The following is a 15,803-nucleotide window of genomic DNA, read 5'->3' as shown; positions in this document are numbered from 1 at the left end:
TCTTCTAGTTAAGAATTTATAGCAGTTTGAGTTTATAATTTGTTAAATTTTTGCTTGACCTCAAAACGTTACCTATTACTGTGGTATTTAATCAAAATTTTCAAAATAAAGGTTACTTATGTGTTTTACTATGTAATATCAAAAACTTTTGTTATAATTGTTTTATTGCTAAATGTAATATTTTTTTTTTTTTTTTTTTTTTTACAGCAATCATTATTATATATTTCAAAAACAAATAACATTTACATGTCTCCAGTTTATATAAATGTCCACCACAAATAATTACAATTAAAATAATAAACTTAAAAATTCGTGGTTTATAATATAAAGTGCTGGCTATTAACTAACCATGAGCGAGACTAGGTTTTTTCAAACCGAGACGAGAAGTTAGTACTTCTCGTGAGACCGAGAACGAGACGAGAAATTTAACAATTTTTGAAAACAAATTTATTAAAATCCAAGTAAAAAAAAAAAATGTGAACATGGTTTTGACAAATAGACACAAATGACATTTGTCAAATGTAAACAACTTTTTCAAATATTTATTCAGAATTTTTTTGCCAAACTTTTCCTTCAAGACAATGTTTTCTCTGATTAAGATGATTTGTTCTACTTTTTCTGGATGGAAGTTGTGTCTGGATGATCGGACGACATTTCCACCTGAGCTAAAAACTCTTTTTGATTTAGTTGAACTTGCTGGAATAGCTAAAATTTGTCTAGCTAATGAAGAGAGTTCTGGCAATGTATTTGAATGCAATTTCCACCAATCAAGAATCGGAAAGTCTTTTTTGGCATCAGGGAGATATTCATACTGGCACATTTTGCTCAAAATAGGATTGAGTTCAGATGTTGGCTCTTGTGTTTCAAGTCTGACGTTTAACTTGCGCTTCAGTTTTGAATTAGGGGACAAATCTGCTGAAAGGACTCTTGCAACAGGTTGGCACTCAACATTATCCTTAACCTGTGAGGCTATTCATTCTTTTGTTGTTTGAAATTTTTTGAAGAGCTTCAAGTGAAGTCCTTTTAAAGCAGGATTTAAGTAGTTTGCTGCAGCACTCAATGAATTTCCAGTGTGACAAAGAGAAAATCTTTTTTCAATGCAGCTTTTCAAGTTTTTTGCATACAAAACACCGTACCATTTTTTCCATTCGTCTCAATAAATTGATCAATTTTGTCATGAATTAAATAAAGAGAATCGGCGACAGTGTTAACTGTTGGAATAAACTCAGCCGACCACGTTTCTGTAGCTTCTTTAAGTGGTGCCAAAATTTCTACTGCTCCCTCGATTGATTTCCACTGTGATGCACTGATGGTCTTTGAAGAAAAAATATCTTCATTTGCACATATTCTAATAATTGCACTCTTTAGATGTAGGACAGAAGCCATGCAATCCAGTTCACTATTTCATCTTGTGTCAACAGATTGGCGTAACTGTCTAAAATTTATTACTTGAGCGTCTGATTCTGATTCAAGTAACTCAGCTGCAACTGTTGACTGGTGAGTTAAAGAAGCCAAATCTTTGCATGTTTGCAACGCATCATCCATTCCAGCAGTCATTCCAAATGAGTCTCGAACTGCACATTGCAAAATATGATTGTTGCACAAGTATTGGTCAAGGCGCTTTGACAATTTGACTGCAAGTTTCATGTTTCTTGCCTGGTCGTTCACGCAGTACATTGGCAAATCAGCAGGCAAATTTAGTTCTTCTAAGAAAGAATCTAGCTTTCCTTCAATTAAGATACCTGTGTGTCTGTCTGGGAACTGTTAGACATGGGGTGTCCAGTGATGTAGTCTCCAATTTTCGTCAATGGTATGAAAAGTCCAAGAGATGTAGCTGAATGAGCTCTAGAAGTCCAAAGGTCAGAAGAAAATGCAGCACTTTTTAGATTTGGCGTAATCCCCATTATTATGCTCTTCATTCCAGCTTGAACTTCTCTTGACCAAATTGAAAGCTTTCTTGAATATGTTGTTCTGTGATGAAGGCTTAGTTTAGGGTTTGCAATGTCAAACAATTTCTTGAAACCTCTTCCTTCGATGCTGAAAAGGATGCCAGATCAGTGCAAAAGTAATCCAGCATTGCAGAGTCAAACTGTTTTTTAATGGAATTGTCTTCGTCAAATTTGGACTTTGTTTCAAGCATTTCGACCAAGGTTCGTTGTTTCTTCTTAGGAGGAGGAAGAAGAGAGTCGTCAGTTTTTTTAGAATACTCAACGTAATCTTGGCTGTAAATTTTTTCGAGGTGACGATGAAGTCCGTTTGTGTTTCCATCTTTTGTTTTCAAAGACTTTTTGCACGCCTTGCAATCAGCACCGTCACTTGTTTTTTGAAAATATCTCCAGATTTTGTTTTTTCTTGGTGACATTTTTGATCGTTGAAATGAGGCAAGAATATTTCTTTTCAATATGAACAATATGTGTCAAGTTGAATTTCACTGATAATCTAATGAAATTAAGTCGAAAGTGCACCATTTTATACAAAAAAGTTTTTATATTTAAAATCTAATTAAAAATATTTAAAATCTAATTAAAATTTTTTAATTAGATTTTTAAAAAAAATTTAATTAAAAAATCTATTTAAAAATCTGATTAAAAATTTAATTTGTTTTTGTCAAAAACAAATAAAATTTTTAATTAGATTTATTAAAATCACGGAGTCAAAATATTAATTAATTAAAAAAACAAATTATTAAGCATTTTGTAAGTTATAATAATTTTTAATTTGGAAAATAATATAATATTTCAGTCTCGTTCTACTTCTCGCGAGAATTTTCTATTTCTCGTTTCTCACGAAAAGTCCCATTTCTCACGAGAAACGAGAACGAGACGAGATCTCGCTCATTGTTACTATTAACCCATGCATTTAAAAAATATACGCAAGGCCGTCGCACCACAGGGCTACTAGGGACTTGCTTGTCGTTGTCGCTTAAAATATATTTTATTTGTTGAAAATATATATTAACGTATATTAGCAGTACTATGTAGATGTAAGGAAACTCGCAGAAGACTGAGAAAAGTCTTTTCATCGAGAACCTTTAAAATACAAAATAAACTAAAAATTTAAAGAGTAAAGACACATAAATTTTTTGAGGTCTACTGCTCAGTAATATTTTATTATGTATAGTTGCTAACAATTTTTTATTTTATTTATGTTTTATTTCTTTTTTATTTATTTTTATAGTTTAAATTGTTCTTTTTACATTTTATTATATTAATTGTTCTTTTATATTTAATACATATCGATAGAATTGGTTTTGTTAATTATGAGATCTTTTAGTTTTTTCTTCAGGGCAATAAAATAATCCAATTTAGTAAGTTCTATATTTTGAGGTATTGTTTTGTTGTATAGATAGGGGCCACGGTATACAATTGAAAATCTCGAAAATTTTGTTTTTTTTATGGGCAATGTATAGTTTCCGGTTCCTCGTGTGATATATCTGTTGGCGTTGGTTTGAAAAAATTTATTAGTAAAGTGAGTTGGGACAAGTCCGAGCTTATATTTGAGCATAAATAAAAAATTTTGGTGGATGCTAATTTGATAGATACTCAAAGCATTCAAGTTTTTAAGTAAAGGATCGGCATGAGTGAATTTATTTTTATTATAAGCCAATCTTGATGCGCGTTTTTGTTGTGTATATAGAGAACTTAATTTAGATTTATTTGTACTTCCCCAGGCAATATTAGCATATGTTAGAAATTTTTGTATATAAGAAAAGTAGAGAATTTTCAGATTTTCCTGAGAAAGTAGAGTTTTGACTTTGTAAAGTATGCCGATACTTTTTGATATTTTTGTATTTAATGTTTTTATATGGGCTTTCCAAGAAATCGTTTCGTCAATAATTATCCCAAGAAATTTAATAGTTTCAGCTCTTTCGATGTTTATGTTATCAATTTTTAGTAATGGTAGTATGCTTGGTATTTTGTTTTTTTGCTGGTTGGAACAAAACAAGATGTATTTTTTTTTTTTTGATTTAAAGATAATTTATTTACTTTAAACCAAATGTTCTATTTAGATCTATTGTTTTTTAGATCTAAATGTTCTATTTAGTTCTATTTAAATGTAATATTTAGATTCTATAGACAAAAATATTGATTTGCTATTTGAAGCGTGGTTTGATTTTGGTTATACATAACATAAATATCTCAACATTTCCTGTTTTATACACTATTGTTTAAATGCAAAAAAAAAAAAAGTGCAAATTTTGGCAAAGAGACAATCAGTTAGTAAAACAAAAAAGAAATTCTGTTAAATTTTATTGGCCCTTAAAACCTTCTTAAAAACATTGACTTTCAAAACGAAGTGAAAAATAACTATATAAACCTTGTTTTTTACATTATATTACCATCAAATATCTGATTTGTAATTGTAAGACATGTTCTTTAATTCTCTGCAAAATAAATTTATTTACATCTTTTCATTAATTTTCTTGAAAGTTTTTTCTACAAATGTAATAAATGGAATCAATGATTAGAGATAAAATTAAATTTGTTTGCAATAGGATGTAATATGTAATATTTATACTAGTATTTCATAAAACCATTCTTATTAGAATCAAAGATCATTTTGTAAAAGAAGCTAAATCACATTTTTATTGTTTTGAGACAAACAAACAAAAAACTAATTATTCGGAAAAGAAATTTTTGAATCTCAATAAGTTTGTAAATGTAAATAAAGATAACAAACATTTTTTTAATTCATACTAACATAGTTAGATTTGTATCTTTTTCAATAAAGAGTTTGAATCTCTCAATTTTAGAAACAATGAACTTCAATAGAGTTTTGATTTTACAAATTATCTGCAAACAAGAGTTAATTACTCTATTAAGAACTAATTTTAATAATATATTTTTTATTTTTTTAAATTAGCAGTAATAAATGCTCTTTAACTCTCTGCAAAATAAATTTATTCAAAATAGCCAAATGTATTTTTTATTGCTTTGACTTTCTGCTGCCTAATCTCAAAAATCGAATTATGGTAGCTATGGTAACAGTTCTTTAAAGATGCTTACTTTTCAGATCAGTTACGCAGCATAATTTTCTTTTGTGCTCTGGATGATTATTGTTTTGTTTATACTTTAACCAATGTTTATAAAAGTTTCAACAGTTTTTTCATTAAAAGGTCCGAAGGAAGATTCTTTGCGACTGATAAAATCTTTAATATGTTGGAAGAGAGTTTGAATTTTGGGTGTTACGTTTGCACCAGGCTTTTGAATGCAAAAAACGCAAAATGTCAAAAGGCTTTTGAACGACATTGCCAGACTACTTTGCAAGAGTAACAACCCTAGTCAGATAGCTAAAAATAATCGAAGCTAAGTTTGAATTTCCAAGTTTTCGCAAGTTTCTAGATTTGACAAGACACTTGAATTTGACGTCACACTATGTACTAGGGTGTATACTTGAATGGGTATAATAAAGACCACAAACAATATTTGCAATTTTCATATGCAAGCCAAAATTAGTTTAACTCAATTTGCATTAATCAGTGACCAGATTTCTTCAATGTTGGAGCATGTTTTTGGCAAATCTTCTGATGCCGCAACAAGAATTAGTCTTTTAACTCTAGTCTTTGATAATAGTTTTTGATTTGAGGCGGTGAGCTGGTATCATTTTTTAACGCAGTATTAACAAGGCTTAGAACAAATTGAGAAAACCTCTACTTTTAATCACCGAGCTTAACAAAATATTGACCAGAAATTTTGCGAGATTGAATAACATTATTCACAATACTAATGATTCACAACAGTGACGGATCCACGAATTTTCTGGTGGGGAGGGATGTTGACATATTTTTGAAATTTATAACACATTTGCGTCTCCTAAAAAAACCAATAATTAACCAATATTATTTGTACATTTTTAAGTTTTTTTCCGATCACTTTGTAGCAAGTGATGAAAAACTTGTCTCAATTTTAGTTTAAATCATAAATGATTAGTTAAAGAACAGTTAAAGCCAATCACTTTTTATTAAAATAACAGTTGCAACAGTTGCTACAAAACTTCCACAAAAAAGAATGCAAAAATGTTTCAAAAAAACTAATGAATGTTTTTTATAACCAATCAATTTTAGTTTTCAGTTTTTTATAACCAATTAATTTTCAAAAAGTTTCGAACAATTGCGTCAATTGCTTTGGTCCGAGTTTTGTCATTCGCCCTCGAGCAAGTAAAAATAAAAAGGTCCCCGTGTTTTCATTTATAAGTAACTTTCTTTTTTAATTTTTTGTACTTTTGTGTAATAATCAAGTTCATATACGTATAATTACGTATAATAGTCAATTTAATTCGTCAGTATAATAATCCAATTCTATAAAACTGTCAATTTATAAAAGAATATTTCTGAAATTTCTGGAAAAAATTCCCAAGAGGAAGGCTACAACCTCGATGACCCCTCTCCTACAAAACCCGCGATTTTAGTTGCTCTAAATTGTTCAAAATTTACATAATTCTGATTTGTCACCTGATATACGTACTTAGCTGGTGATTTTCGTCGTAGGACTTTGCTAGTAAACTAAAGTTTTAAAACAAAAATAAATATTTTAGTTTCAAATGAAATTAAAGCTTGGCATTTGCTAAATATTTGCAAATATAAAAATCAGTTAACTGAAGAGTTTCAAATTTTAAATAACAAGTGTCCAGTGCAGTCAGCTATTCTTTTGAAAATTCTGAATTGTACTGTTTTAGGGTTACCATATGTCCTCTTTTTAAAAAGTACCGCGCGTTAAAAGATCTTTTTGCTCCATGTGGTTAATTACATTTAGTTCTTAAATTATTTGTTTGCCTTCGTGGTTAAACTCCAGTATGAATGATTGTCGTGTAGTTTAAATCTCCAACTGAAAAAGAGAACGTATGACAACCCTAAATTATTTTTTCCCGAGGCAAGAAGATAGCAAAGCTTATGTTGCTCCAAGGTAAAACACTATTACTAAAATTATATGTGTTTCATATTTCCAGCTAGAAAATAATAATAACTGAGCTTGTCTTATACTTAGTAAACTTTTTTTTATTTAAGGTCATCCAAATATGGACAATGCCAGTACAGTTCAGCTTCACAATTCATCTCCAAAAACAGTTAATGTATTGAGGCTTCTAACTTCAATTAAATTATTTGAAAAATTTTACCATTATGCAAGGTATTCCTTTTTTATTAAACTCGTTGAAAGCAATAATTTTTCTAAATTTTCTAAAGTGCTAATAGCCTGCGTTTCTTCTAAATTTTTAAATCAATTAAATTCAATCAACAATGAATCAATTTCTGAAGTTATATCAATTTCTCAAGTTATCATGATCATAAAGCATTGATCAGCTGCCAAGTTAACATTTATTAAAAAACAAAATATTTTAATTATTTTATGGTGTAAAACTGATTTCATGTCAGTAATGCAAAATAATAATTACCGGTCACCAAACCAATATATACCAATTATTAAAAAAATTTGATTAATGGAAAAATTATAAGATACTTGTTGAACAAGATGGATTTAATCTTGTTAAGTAATATCTTTTGAAACAAGTAATATCTTTTGAAATACCATTACAGTCTTTTAAAATTATCCAGAAAATGGTATGTTTGTTTATAAAGGTCTAGCAGCAGTTCCTTCAACTGTACTGTCCAAAATACAAGTTGAAATACCATGAAAATCTGATTTTTATTAATTTTTTAATTTCTATTTACTTAATATGTCTCATTTAACCTCAATACTTGCTGAGCTAGATAGTTATGGGAACTATTTTGAAAAAATAAGTCAAATATTCTTTCAACTGTTGCTGGTTCTTTAAAACCCATTAGCATAATATTATATATATATATATATATATATATATATATATATATATATATATATATATATATATATATATATATCAGAGTCGTAACCACAATTTTGATTTAAGGGGGGCCTATGGTACTTTTGAAGGAGGGATGGAATAAAATATGGCCCCCAAGTATTAATTATGGCTCTGTATATATATATATATATATATATATATATATATATATATATATATATATATATATATATATATATATATATCTATATATATATATATATATATATATATATATATATATATATATATATATATATATATATATATATATATATATATATATATATATATATATATATATATATATATATATATATATAGATAGATAGATATATATATATAGATATATATATATATACATACAGAGTCTCTGTATATGTATATATATATATATATATATATATATATATATATATATATATATATATATTATATATATATAGATATATATATATATATATATATATATATACATATTTAGATATATATATATATATATTTAAATATATTTATACTTATTTATATATATATATATATATATATATATATATATATATATATATATATATTTAATAAGTATATAGTCAGACTCTTAGCCTAAATTAATTTTATATTATTTTCAATAAAAAAGAAAAAGTAATAATCAATATAATTTCAATAAAAAAATATAATAAAAATTTTTAAAAAAAAACAGTTAAAAATTATAAAAAAAAAAAATCCTCTACAGAAAAAGAAAAAATCTAGAAATGGAGGGCTAACTTTAGGCAGCATTACTAATACTTTACATAAACTAATATCAAGAAAACAAAAGAATCTAAAAATGGGGGGTTAACCGTAGACAACATTACTAATACTTTACATAAACTAATATCAAGAAAATAAAAGAGCCCAGAAATGGAACCTTAGGCAAAATGACAGTATACGGATAAAGTGCAAAGTCCTATGGCTTACCTTCTCGTTGGTGCACTTTGTTAAGTAATTTATGCCTATTCAATGACATAAACAACGACGCCCTCTTGTAAAAAAATCGCCAAGCGCATGTCTGCTTTTTTTTTTTTATTTTTTTTATTTTTTTTGTTTAGGTGCCCCAAGAAAACCCTACGGTCTTGTTACAGAGCACCGCGGAAGTGCATTTAACCAGGAATTTCACGCCTCCATCCATACCGTGACGTGAATACATGTCCAAGGCTCGTTTCGAACCTGGATCTCCTGCTTATAAAGCAAGCGCTCTAACCACTGCGCCACGGCCGCACAATTGCTATGCCTGTTTCTGTCACTCCACTTTTTAAATTGACTTAAGTTAAATCCTAAGAAGATTTTGTTAAATTAAATTAAATCCTATAAAGAATTCACTCAATCTAAGTGATTTAGAAGACTTTTACCTAAAGATGAGCTAAATGGATTTTATACTAAGTCATCAAAGCCGAAAGAAGAATTTTTATCCAGCAGGATAGATTGTGATCCTTAACCTGACTTGGTGATGGATTATGCTTACTTCTATTCACGGACAGTTGTTCCAAAATAAAAACACCATTATGCAATCATTTTAAAGGAACCCATTCACATTATTTGAAACTACGAGATCATCCTTGTGATCTTTCGAAGAGAACTTTTTCTTTGACGTGTTTCATTATTTTTTTTCTCACAAGGGATTTCAAAGTGAGTTATCAGAATCTCCAAATGAAAAATCCTTTTTTTCTAACAGTAAAAAAGTTTTTTTCATCTTGAGCTTGACCACTAAAACTCTCTACTTTTGCCTTGCTTTCTCAAGGGCTCTAAAGAAGTATTCAAAAGTGGTAAATTGTTTCTTCTTTGAAAACTCATAGATCGTTTGAAATAGCAGCGATTCATTTCAATTAAAAATTCTACATGGATTGGAATGAGGCATTATTTCCTCTTACCAGGTCCACAGCGAATCAATTCTGAGACGGCTAAATGGAGGGCAATTTTTCTTGGAAATAAAATAAGTAAATAAATATTAAATATAAAAAATGTTCTAGAAAATTTTCTTTAAAATTCTTTATTGTCACATGTTGACATTTAAGAATGATCCGGTGCTTACGGCCCTCGGTTAGATTTAAGTTTTGGCGATATAAACAATCTTTATATATCAATAGAGAAGCTGGAATCAGAAAAAAGAAAAAATTTAAAGATAAATGTAAAGCAAAACTTATCATTCGCTTCATTTCAAATTCATGTCACATGAGAGCTCTTGCATGAGAGGTCTTGCATGAGAGGTCTTGCAATAGAAGTCTTGCGAGAAAATTAAAATGCCAGCAAGCTTTTACAGTAAAATTATATTTAACATAAAATTAAAAATAAAGCACACTAAGTACTAGGATCTCAATAACACAAAAAAATATTACAAAAATATAATAAAATATAATATAAAAACAAAATTCCAAAGCGACCAATTGATGGAGAAATTGATGCATTTTGTCGTTCAAAAAGCTATAAAATCTAATAAACTGAAAAAGCTTGTGCATAACTGAAGGCAATAAAACCTATTGCATAAATGACTTTTTGAAATTACTAGATCAGTAGAACGGTAGATATGTTGCCTAAATTTCAGGTTTACTCAAACTGAAAAATTTGCTTCCAAAGTCCTTTTATGGCAAACAATCTGTTCCTATGTTTTGAAAAGTACATCACTCGTAAAACTTTGAACGCATGCTTGTTTATTAAAAAATGCATAAAAAAACATCTTTTATCATTTATCAAAAAGGATATTTTGGTCTAGTTTGCATACTCAATTACGTCAAGAAGTCTCAACAAAATGGTATCAACAAAATGGCGTTAAATTTGTACCTAAAGAAACAAATCCTCTAAAATTTCCGGAGCAGCGAGTTATTAAAAGTTATTGATCAATTACAAACGGAATTTTATTAAAAAAAACAAGAAATTAGATTTTAGGAAAAAAAGTCTTTCGGAAAACACGAATAGCAGCTTCAAAAAAGTAGTTCAAAGCAAGATCTAGCAAATGCACCTGCTAGATTTTGATCAAGCAAGTCTTGCGAATACACAATCTTCTAGATCTTGTTTATGCAACAGTTAGTTTCTATCAAAACGCCTAATAAAAAAATGTAAAAAATTAATGAAACAAATAGGTAATTCAATTAGCTTTATTATGTCAAAAAATTATACAAAGTGTATTGAGTGGTTTTTAAATAAAAAACCACAAATAAGTGCCGAACTTCATCGTGTTAAACCGTCAATTTCTTAACGTTTAACTGAATTTCACTGTGTTCAGTATTAAATTTAATATTTATAATTTATATAAATAGAAACTTTACGGTATGGAGCTTATTGGTCGGCTCCCGTCATTGCATCCCTCTTGGAATTTTGAACCTTTTGTGACGAGTGACTCGTATGGTGGTTCATGAAATTTATCTCGTGACGAGTGACCCACATGACAGTTCATAAACAATTTTGAATGATTTGGTTGTGAAAAATTTAAATTTATTTTTGAAATGCGAATAATTTCTCAAGTTAATAATTCAAACCGTTTACATATCAATTTTAAATAATGACTAAAAATAGATTAAATTATACTGATATAAATGAGATCCTTGATATTTTTTTAAATGGTTGTAATTTTTTTGTGTGACCACCACACTACACCACTACTCTTTTATCTAATATTAAAAACGATATGTCTATATATTTCATCTTTATTTTTTTAAGGTTTCTTTATTTGTGTAAGGTTACATATAGGAACTATATATTTTTGTTAATTTTAACTTGATATATTTTGATGACGTAACTAATACAATAAAAAAAGTTTTTTAATTTTTTCTGAAAGCCATTCTATGACTTGTAGTTTTTATTTGATTTTCAATTAATTAATTATGATAATTATTCAATTAATTATGATTCTTGTTATTTTACGCGCAGTTATACCGTTATTTTACGCGCTGTCAAATAGGGGTTATTCTATATTAGATGAACCTTTCAAACCTTCCCGTATGACCATCTCAGGTTTTTTTAAAACTTAAATCCTTTATAGGTTTTACGGAAAAAAAGGTTTCCCTAAAAGTCTTACTCATTATCTTGAAGCATTCTAAAATTATGGTAACTTTGAAAATTAATGTCTTAGCCTATTTCGAGAAATTTATTGTTTTTTTAAAAATTTTCAAATCCATATGAATAAAAACCAATTATCTTAAATAATTAAAAATCAATCTAATAGCAGTATTTAACTTAACTTTCAGAAAAAAAAAAATTTTTTCTACAAAAATAATTATTTTTGGCCATCTTAAGACTTCAAAGTTTCTAAAAAAACAACCTTTTAAAGAAATAATTTCATTATTATTAAAGCAAATGAGAGCGGAATACAAAAGCAAATGTGACAATTATGTTATTTTGTGAGAATATAGGTGGTATTTATCATTCATGATAAGTTTTGTAACATTGGATTTAAAATTATAGAAGTTAGACCCCCTTAAAAAAGCGTCCAGCTTTAAAATGGTAAATTTAGGTCCATTTTAGAACTGAAAGTTACCCTGGTGTCCAGTGAGTTTAACACTTGAAAATCTTAGGAATGTATCTTCAATATAAGAACAAGAAATAAAGAAAAAACAATTTTGGGTTGTCTTGCAGCTGCTGAGATATCTGAAATTAAGCTTTCTATCATAACAGGATTCCGAAATTACCTATTGTAGCGTTTCTGCCACAATAGGTTTATCAACAACTAATTTATTATTGAATTTGAGATTTTTTGGCTGAACATTTATGTATACATTTTTCTTGCCAATTACTTCCTCAATAATGCGCCATGTGTTTTATGAACCATTACTTTTTATTATTTGATCTGATTAGTAATTAGTTTTTGAACGTCTCAAAATTAACTCAAATAAACGTTTATATTTTTTAAAGTTTCATTTTGTAGTGTTCTTTTTTTAAGATATTTGCAATATAATCGCTGTTTTATTTTTGAAGATTTAACAATTACCTTTGTTTTCCAAGGGCTTAAAAGACTTTTTTCTTTTAATAATTTTATAACTTTGGGAAATGCTTTATTATAATATTTAAGAAACTTAGCTAAGAAGATATCATAGGCTTCAGCAGCATTAAAATTTAATAGAGTTTTGTCCAATTTTTCAAATATATAATACCATGAAAAGATTTAATGGAGGTGTCGTTTGTTAGTCGTTGTGTTACTTTCCTTTTGTGAGAAAAAGACTTATTGCATTTATTTGAAATAATAAAAATCGGAAAGTGATCCGAAATATCCGTTTTAAATATTCTTGTTTTTATATTTGATGTAAGAAATTCATTGGTAAAAATTTGATCTGTAGTTCTACATGTTTTCATCATGAAAAAATGTTCCTTGCATGTTATGAAACTAGATAAAGGTATTGTTGTGACCAATAAAATGCTAATAAAACTAAAGCATTTAGTAATTGTTGAAAATCTTACAAAAAAAATTTTTCTGCAAATATTTTTAAAGTTAAAAACTACTTAGTTATTTTTTTTGTCATTGCTTTATGGTAACAGCAAAAAAAAAAAATTGTTTTACGTTAAAACAAGATTTTATATTTTTGCTAAAAATTCTAATAGTTGTATAAATTGGTTTTCTTTTTTTTTTCACCAAATTTTTTCGGTCAATCAATGAAAAATCCGCTTTAAGAATGAAATTATGCCCGGGTCAAACTCTGCAGAACTTGTCGTAAAAAAGGTAAAACTATTTAAAAAAATAGAATCATTGATGAAACCAATACATCATACATTCCGACTGGTTCTGAAATTGCAAATAAAACATTCAGGATGCTGGTTTGTTCTCCATTAAAGTCAGTGTCTATTCAAGACAAACCCAGTTACGAAAAAAAAAAAAGTTAAAGGAGGTTTCGAGTTCTTGCCAAACATTAATTGCAAATTATTTGGGAATTTCCAATAATGAAATTTCTATTCGTTGCTCAATAAACAACGAATATTTGAAAAAATTGACAGACCCAGATTTATTTTGTGAAACCATTAGTCAAAAAAATTCTAAATCAAACAGAAATGAAAAAATAAATCTGTTAACATTAGCACCAAATAGTTGGACAATCCAATAAACAACAGAATACTTTTCTGTACCAAAGCCAATGGTTAAAAAAGCGTGTTAACTAAAGGCGTCTAAAGGTATTTTAGAAGAATGGAAAAAAAAATTACTAGAAATAAGATATCACAAACAATTAAAACCAATATCAAGATTTTTTATCAGTGGGACGAATATTCTCGAATTTATTCTGGTAAGAAAGAATTTGTTTCAGTTATAATCGATGGTCAAAAACAACAAATCTAAAAGCGATTATTTCATGTAAATCTAATTTAGAATTTTCAAAACCAGGAGAAAATATAGATAGGAGATAAAAAATATTCAAAGTTTTGTAAGCTTCGTCCAAAATGGTGTGTAACAGTCAAGTACATCAAAATTCAAAGTTGATTTCTTATGAAGTGCCCAGTAACATTAAATATAAAGGACTTTTATTAGAAACAACTCTTGACATTTAGAATTGCAGCTGTATGCTTAATGTTTGTGATAACTGTCCTAATGTAGAAAACTTAAAACAGCATAAAAGTGATATCTTCCACATAGTTTTAAATATGAGGATATAGTGCCGTACAAACAGTGGTTAAAAAAGGAGAATGCTAGGAGTTTCTTAAGAAACTGTTTCTATAATTGAAAACACACCATATTATTTCAAAGGTGCAGTCCTTGTTCCTTCAGAATTCTGAAAGAAAATCTTCAACAAAACCAAATTATTACTTTCCTTGATATTGCAGAAAACTATAGTTTTATAGCACAAGGAGCAGTCCAAGGATTTTCTTAGAAAAATAGCCAAGCAGCACTACATCCATTGCTTATATACTACAATGATTTTGAAAATAAGCTCAAACAAATAAACTATTGCATAATATCTGACTGTATGCAAAATGATGCTTATGCTGTTAATGAATTTTTAGCTAGAGTTTTAGAGGATATAAAAATTGTCTGGCAAAATTTGACCTTATGTTCTTACTTTAATGATGGAGCAGCTTGCCCATACAAACACTATAAAACTCTTAGCAATCTATGTCATCATTTTCAAGACCATGAAATACGTGCAGAGTGCCGTTTTTTTGCAACAAGTCATGGCAAAACTTGTAAAATGATTTGTAGCAGAGACTAGTCTGAAAAGTAGCCAAGTATTGCCTGTCACTAAAACGTTTAAATGGTGTACTGAAAATATAACAGGTATTAGATTCATTAGTATTGCTAAAAACTAATATAAAAGATCATATAGAAAATGCTATGCTTAATGACCGCTACTCTAGTTCTAAAAAATTTCCAGGAATGCGTTCACATCACTGTTTTATACCATGTTATGATAGGAAGCTAGAAATGAAACGTATATCAGGTGATACATGTTTTATAACAGTTAATGGAACTAATAACGAAGGTCGGACTTCGGACCGCATTGGTGATTTGCATGTTGGAATATATTTTGCATGTGTTTATGCTAATGAATGGTACATTGAAATTGTAAAAAAAATTGCAGTTGATTCGATTATTTATATAAAATTTATGCCACAGAGAAGACAATTGTTGTAAATGTTTTAGCAAAAGTAAATACTCTGGTTGCACAATGTCAATCAGCAAGAACCTATCAAATTTGAAATTTCAGCAATAACCTATCAATTGAAAATTCTACCAGGGCATGTTGTTGCCCGGATAGAATTTTCAATTGTCGGGTACCCGTCATTTAATAAGTTTAAAATTCTTTTCATACATTTTTTGAGTTGAAAATTATTTTAAAACAATTTTAAAATGTTAATTTAATATGTAAATGAAGATCTTGAGGATCTTGTTGTTCAAAGTTTCAATAGTTACGATTTTTTTTCATAATCAGAACTTCTTAAAAAAGTTAACGTTTGGAAAGTTATTTGAGATTTTTATGGTCCACAAGTTTGTGGACCATAAGTTGAAAATCTAAGGCAGTGGAAAATTGGAAAGGTAA

This window comes from Hydra vulgaris, chromosome 01 (genome assembly GCF_038396675.1).
Source record: "Hydra vulgaris chromosome 01, alternate assembly HydraT2T_AEP".
Taxonomy (NCBI): Eukaryota; Metazoa; Cnidaria; class Hydrozoa; order Anthoathecata; family Hydridae; genus Hydra; species Hydra vulgaris.
This window is presented reverse-complemented; position numbering follows the sequence as displayed.